Source organism: Gossypium arboreum, chromosome 3 (genome assembly GCF_025698485.1).
Source record: "Gossypium arboreum isolate Shixiya-1 chromosome 3, ASM2569848v2, whole genome shotgun sequence".
Taxonomy (NCBI): domain Eukaryota; kingdom Viridiplantae; phylum Streptophyta; class Magnoliopsida; order Malvales; family Malvaceae; genus Gossypium; species Gossypium arboreum.
The window spans coordinates 16899817-16907990 of NC_069072.1; the positions used below are offsets into that span (position 1 = coordinate 16899817).

The 8174-nt window shown below is 37.1% G+C and overlaps 1 non-coding gene across 1 annotated transcript; it reads right to left on the reverse strand.

Moving 5' to 3' along the window:
- Positions 1-6469: 6469 nt before the first annotated feature.
- Positions 6470-6576, reverse strand: LOC128291317 (small nucleolar RNA R71). Its single transcript, XR_008281093.1, has one exon. It is a non-coding gene; the product is annotated as a small nucleolar RNA R71 (small nucleolar RNA).
- Between the last annotated feature and the right edge of the window lie 1598 nt (positions 6577-8174).

Sequence of the window (8174 nt, forward strand, 5' to 3'; positions counted from 1 at the left end):
GGGCAATCCTTCATAAAGTGGTCACCGATCCACACTTATAGCAGGAGCGATCACGAAACCAACAGCTCCCGAATGCCATTTGCCACAATGTGGACACTCCGCCCTCTCGGCGATCAATTCCGCCATCGGCGATCGAGGTGACTCGTGTGGTCACAGGGGTCGATCGCGTCCTCGTCTAGAAAAGCCCAAACGCCTCTAGACCGGCTCGCATCATCTCGAAATCTCTTCGATGCTTGTTGAAGAGACTTTCCGAGGACCTCTTTCGAATTCTCCAATCCCCATATCGCTTTTTGTTTCTCCTTTCTAAGCTCTTCGCTTTACAAGCTCGCTCAACAAGTACTACGAACTCTCGATCTCGAGAATGCCAACAAACATCCTTATATCATCATTCAGCCCATCCTCAAGCGTTTACATAATAGCTTCGGACGAAATGCATTCTCGCGCATCGGCTAAGCCTCACAAACTTTCGCTCAGTAGTCGGTAACGGACATAGAACCTTGCTTAAGATCAAGAAATTCCCTCGCTTTTGGTCGATGAATCTCGATCGATATACTTTTTTCTAACTCGGTTTGAAAGAATTCCCAAGTCACTTGCTCTCTAGGCACCACAGAAGTCGAGTACTCCACCAATAGTAGGCGGACTCGCGTAGCAAGGAGATGGTACACTTTAAGCACTCATCGGGTGTACAGGATAGCTCATCAAGCACCGGATAGTGTTATCTAACCAAAATTCAGCTTTCGGCATCATCATCATCCGTAGCCTTAAATTCAGTGGCCCCATGTTTTCGAATCCTATCGATTGGGGCTTACTTGACCTTATTTGGTCAGTCATCGGAGGTATTGTAGGTGCGGGGTTGCATTTGTCGGAATGGAGGTTGTGGAACAGTAGTGTTGGTTCGAATGTATTGATTAAACCATTCGCTCATCACACTATAAAAGGCTTGCTTAGCCTCGTCATTAGGATTGCTGGCCATAGGTTGAGAGTCCGCCGGCGCTGTCCCTTGCGCGGGAGCAGCGCCACGCTCTCCACGCCATCAGCTATCGCTTCGGTTGGGATCGGATCCATTGCTATAAACAAACACAAAGTCAAATTGTCGAAATCACCACACTATCGATTCATCATTTAATGGCATGTATAGCTAGACCCCAAACACATCACGGTAGTCCTAGAATCGACTAAACCGTGGCTCTGATACCAATAAAATTGTAACACCCCAAGCCCGAGACCATCGCTGGTGTCGGACCCGAAGGGTTAACAAGCCAAGTTCACATGTTTTTGCCCACCAATTTGACATTTCCAGTCAGGCTGGAAAACTGCGTCACTGTCGCCTTAAAAATCATATCTCGAGTTTCAAAACTCGGAAACTGGTTTCGTAAATTTTTCCTGAATTTAGACTCATATATCCATCCATGGATTTATTTCTAGGGTTTTTGGTCGGGCCAATTGATACAGTTTATTAGTTAAAGTTACCCATGTTACAGGGATCGACTGTTCTGACCTTCGCGCGGTATAACTTGAATATCTCTCTGTATAGGGATTTAATGCTGGTGTCGTTTGTTTCTAATGAAACTAGACTCAAAATGAAATCCGTACATGTAAGGTATGTCTCCTAATTCTTTTGGATAATTTATAGTGAATTTTAAAGTTGCGACAGGGAACCCAGAAACCATTCTGGCCCTGTCTCACAATAGCTTTAATAACTCTTAACCTGTAACTCTTATGACCATTTCGTTTCTTCCACATGAAAATAGACTCATCAAGGTTCATTTACATAGCTTATTCACTATTTAATTCCATTCCTATGAATTTTGGTGATTTTTCACATTCACGCCACTGCAGCTGGCAGCATCTGTTTTAAGGTAGGACTTACCTATTTGGTAGTCTCCATGATTCAACTAGTCTTGCCATACATAGGTTCATATATGATCATTTTAACCATGCCAATGGCTGATCATATGACCAACATTCCCATTTCCAAACCATAGCCACATCATGACACCAAATATATACATACAACCCACAATTAGTCTAAGTTCATGCTCCCTTTTCGAGCCATTTTCGCATGGCCATACACACTTACATTACAACGTATTTAACAAACAAGAGGTAGTCCTATACATGCCATCTCAAGTTCAATCAAAAATTTATACCAAAGTGGAGGCTTGATAGTGTGGATGACTTCGACTTCAACGATCCCAAATCCGATTGCTTGAGCGAAATCTAGAAAACTAAGAGCCAAAGCAACGGGTAAGCATTTTATGCTTAGTAAGTCTCAAGGAATATAATTAACTCTAATTACAGCAATACATTCACATAGCCAAATGCATCATTTCATTAATACACATTCTTACTTCACACTTCATCATTACATAAGTTCGCAAAGCATCAATCAATTCAATAACTGAAATTCATTAGTCGATTGAGCGAATGTTGCTCAAGCACGTCGACTTTCCAATGCACATATAACGTACCTTATCCTTTGGGCTTACCGAGTGTACTATTTGAATTCATTTCAGCAACCAACACTCACCTCCAGCCCAAGATTCTTCGGAATATAACCGGATATAGTCACGCAAGCGAAATGCCTTCTGGTCTTAGCCCGATAGAATAACTCGCATACGAATGCCTTCGGGCCTTAGCCCGGATATAGCCACTAGCACAATTGCCTTCGGGTCTTAACCCGGATAAAATTTCCAGCATAATTGTCTTCGGGCTTAGCCCGGATATCATTCAATTTCTCATGCACACATACATCAATAATTATTGGACATACATATTTCATTTTCGTTACTAAGGCTCAAACACAATTATAATCATTAGCATATTCGCCGGGACTTAGCCCGGTAGAATTCAAATACTCATACACACATAATCAATAATCATACACAACCATATTTCATCTCACATAATTCAAGTAAGGTCACTTCTTGAGGACTTACCTCGGATGTTGTCGAACGGCTTTTTCGGCTATTCGATCACCTTTTCCTTCCCTTTGTCCAATTGTGGCCCTCTTAGCTCTTGAGCTAATTCAAACAAATTCAATTTATTAAAACCTCATTGTGCTTGCTTATGGCGAATATGACAAGGATTTTAAATGGTCATATGGCCACTCTTTAACTTGAATACACAATGGTCATACACATTTTATACTACATCAAGCAATTCAATACAATTTATTTGAGCATCAAGGAAATGCTAAGGCCTTCAATAGGTTACCCAAGGCCAATATTCATGTACATGTTGAGGTCAATTTTGCACTTAATACCTCACAAAAACAGCATGCAATTTACTAATTAATGCTTTGCACATTGTGGCCCAAAACTTATAATATAGCATCAAGCACCTACATGTGTGCTAGGCAATTGTGCTTGCAATTTCACAAGCATTCTTCCACATCTTCTTCTTTAAACCAATATATTCATCACTTAGTTCATGACCAAAACATAATGTGCAATCATATATATGCATATAAGAGTATGGCCGAATTTTCAAGGTGTCCATAGCCATCCAAAACACAAATTTTAACTAACATGCAAGAAGCATGAATCATGCTCAAGAATGCATCATGGCCGAATATGACAATCATGTTCCTTTTCAACTTCAATCATGATAAAACAAAGAGAAAACTCAAAATCTTACTCATGAGTAGAAAATCCATCATTGCATGCATCATCATCAAGCTTCACACTTAGCATGCAATGGCTTTATCACCATAACAACTTTGCCCAAATACCATTTCAATGGCATAACAAAGATTTGAGCCATGGCTAACATGCACATCAAGTTAGCAACCAAGTCATGCATGAAACTCCTAACACAACCTCATACATACCTTAATCTTGATGTAAACTTAGCCAAATCTCCTTCTAGGTCTCTTCCAACCCAAGCATGAAGCAAAAATCCTCCCCTTTTCCCTTAGTAATTTCGCCAAGAAGATGAGAAAAGATGAACAAATTTTCTTTTCTTTCCTTAGTACATTTGGCCAAGCCTATGGAGAAGGATGAACATTTTTTTTCTTTTTTTTCATACTCTTATTTTATTATTTCAAACATGCACCACTAGCAAAACATGTTTAAGACATGTTTTCTTTTGCCCATATTCATCACCATGGCCGGCCACTATAGTCAAATTTGGGAATTTGACATGCAAGGACAACATTTCCTAGTGTGCATCAATAGGCCACTTCCACATTTGCCTATCTCAAATTCTAAATTTTCTCACACAAGTCCTTTCTAGTGAAATTCACCTTTATAACACTAAATCAATCATCAAAAAATGTCATACATGAATACTCACATATTATAGGCATCAAAATAAATTTTAAATTATTGCTATGCCTCGGTTTTGTGGTCCCGAAACCACATTCCGGCTAGGGTCTATTTTGGGCTGTCACAGTTTTGGTGCTCTTAATCTGGGTATTTCATATTTTGTACTTAGGAGAGCACGAAGTGTCAAAAGGAGCCAAAAATGAGCAAAAAAGGGACAAAACAGACCAAATCGAGAAGATGACACGGCCTAAGCCTTGCCACACGGGCAGCTCACACGCCCGTGTCTTTCGAGGGTGTCGACCAAGGCTTTAATGATTCACACGGCCTGGCCATTGACCCACACGGCCGTGTGCAATTTAACAGATCGAACACGGCTTGGCAATCAAATCACACGGTCGTGGCACACAAGCGTGCCCCTTTTTCAAAGAGTTGTATTTTACATGGAAAATGATACTTAGGGAGGAAGAAAGCCAATCCAAAGCCTATATAAACACCCTACGTATGACTTAGAGAGAAGCCCCTCCTCCGAAACATTTCCAGAGTACAGAACCACACGCCGGGAATTACTTGAAGGAAGCCAGACGATCCATCCCAAAAGCCGGAGCCACTCCAAGACTGAAGATCTCTCTCAGAATTCCTTCAGGGGTTTTAGAGTTTTCTTTATGTTTTGCTATTTTCATACTTTTGAGATGTACTCTTATTTTATTATGAACTAAACCCCTTAGATACCTAAGGGGTTTGAAACCTATGATGGATCTTGTTATTATTATTTGAACTGTATGATAAATACTTAATTTGTTCTTAATTATGTGTTCTTAATGCTTGAGTTAGTATTCCAAGTATTGATTCATGATATGATGTGCTTATATAGAGGAGCAAAAGTCCCATTCTAAGAGTAGATTTGGCATAATTAAACGGAGTTCATCAAACGCCTAGAAATAGTGTTACGAGATTTTGCCGGATTAGGGTGAAACCTAATATGGGAGTCCATAGATCGATTTACTGCTTCCTTAGGGGTTTTATTTAAGAAAGAGATTTTGATTAGTTCAACTGAGGGTTAGACGTTATTAGTCTCGAAAGAGATAATAATATAGGTTAGGGAGTCTCACAGATCAAGTCAAGTGAATAAATCGTCTGGTTCAGAGTCAGATAACAAATGAAATCTAGGTGGATTCCTCCTTGGGTGTCGTCTTTATCAATTACTTTTCTGCAAGTATTTTTCCAAATTTTCTCTTCACTTTAATTTAATTTGTTAATTAGTTTAGTTAATTAGTTTAATAAACAACCCTTCTTTATTTCTAGGTTAAATAATAAAAATATAGTTATTACTAGTACTTTTGGTTCCCTTGGGTACGATATCCCAGTCTTGCCATTACTATACTATTGTTCGATAGGTACGTTTTCCTTTTCGTCGTGATAATAGTTAGTCTAGGTTTGATCTTCTTTATAAATATTTATTACTTGTTACGAATCACACGATCAAGTTTTTGGCGCCGTTGCCGGGGAACGAAGATATTAGGAACTCTCAATTTTTATTACTTTAGCCATTTATTTTTCTTGCAATTTAATTTAATTTTATTATTATTATTTGTTTACTTTTTCTTTCTCTTGGCAAGTTTTTATAGTTTATGACTAGAAGAAACCCGTTGGAACCATTACTTTTTGACGAAGAAATCGATCGTACAGTTCATAAAAACCAAAGAGAAATAAGGCGCAGCTTAAGATACATAGAAAACAAGCAAGAAGACGATACTCAACCTCCAACCGACAAGATGGCTGAAAACCAAGGCAATCAGCTACCTCCTGCAATTGCGGCTAATCAAAATCCTACTCCACATACTATGTATGATTATGCTAAACCTTCTCTAACAGGAACTGAATCTAGCATAGTTAGACCTGCTGTAGCTGCAAATTCTTTTGAATTAAAACCTAACACTATTCAAATGATATAGCAGTTTGTTCAATTTGATGGTTTGCAGGATGAAGATCCCAACGCTCACTTAGCAAATTTTATGGAATTTTGCAATCCATTTAAAATCAATGGCATTTCTGATGATGCCATTCATCTTCGGTTATTTCATTTTTCATTGAGGAACAAAGCTAAACAGTGGTTGAACTCGTTACCACGAGGGTCAATTACTACTTGGGAACAAATGATCGTGAAATTTTTACTAAAATATTTTCTGCCGGCTAAAACGGCTAAATTACGTAATGATATCTCTTCTTTTGTGCAGATGGATTTAGAAACACTTTTCGGTGCATGGGAGAGATACAAGGACTTACTGAGAAGGTGCCCTCACCATGGGTTACCGCTTTGGCTGCAAGTAAACATTCCACAATGGTCTGAATCCCTCGACTCGGCAAATGGTTGACGAAACTACTAGCGAAACCATCAACAACAAAACACCTGAAGAGGCTTATAAATTCATTGAAGAAATGTCACTGAATAACTATCAGTGGCAAGTAATGAGGACTAAGCCAACAAAAACAGCTGGTGTTTATAACATCGACTTAGTTACTATGCTGTCAAATTAGGTAGAACTTCTCAATAAAAAGATTGATGGTTTACTTGGTTCTACGTAGGTACATCCATTAATGATGTGTTTCTGCTTTAGTTGGATTTACTGGTTAATTAAAAGGATGGTGGGACCATGCACTCACTAAAGCCCAACAAGAAGAAATCTTAAAAGCAATAAAAAAAGATGTTCAAGGAAGAATTATTTTAGATGAACAAGGAAGAGAAATCCAAGATGCAGTAGCAACTTTAATTTTCTCAATCTCTAAACACTTTATAGGAGATCCTTCCCATCTTAAAGATATAAATTTAGAATTATTATCAAATTTAAAATGCAAAACATTAATCGATTTTTAATGGCGTAAAGATGTCTTTATGACTAGGGTTATACAAAGATCTGATAACCAACAACCATTTTGGAAAGAAAAGTTTCTAGCAGGACTTCCTACTTTACTTGGAGAAAAAGTTAGAATTCAAATAAGAGAAAATTACAGAGGTATTATTCCATATGAAAAACTTACATATGGTGAACTAATTAGTTTCACCCAAAAAGAAGTATTAAAAATTTGTCAAGATTTAAAATTACAAAAACAACTTAAGAAAGAAAGATATCAATATAGAAAGGAATTAGGATCATTCTAACACCAATTTAACATTAAGAATGAACCTTCTTCTTCAAAAACATGTTGCCTCAGAAAAACCAAAAATTAGGAGAAAGAATATTTCGAATATTATAAAAACCTAAATATAGAAAATACAAAAAGAAAAGAAACAACAAAAATAGAAAACAAAATAGATAAAATAAATAAAATAATAAAATGTTATTGATGTGGAAAACCAGAACACATCTTAACATATTGCAAAATTAAAAGAAAATAATAATTTAAATCTAGATGAAGAAATAGAACAAAAAATAAACGAGATTCTCTTAGAAACAACTTCTTCTAAAAATGATACATCTACCGAAACAAATGAATTACAAATAGACGAATTACATACAACATCCCAATCTTCTGATGATGAAAATAAACCCTCAATTAATATGTTAACCAAAGACCAAGAATTTATGATTGAAGTTATTGATAAAATTCAAGACCCAAAACTTAAAAGAGAACACCTTTTGAAATTAAAATCCTCATTAAAAGATAAACCAGAAAAAGTAAAAGAATTTATTTCTACTCAATCACAAATGTATAATATACAAGATATAATATTTAATAAATATGAAAAAAATAAAAAGCTAGGATTGGGATGTTTGATTTTATTTTCAAAATTTTCTCTGTCTTCAAGAAATTCCCCAAAATTTCTTGACATCAAAATTCTTCTCTTCTTCCCATCGGATCTTCTTCCCTTCTTTTTAGGTAAACTTTCTTTTAATTCTTTAACTTGGG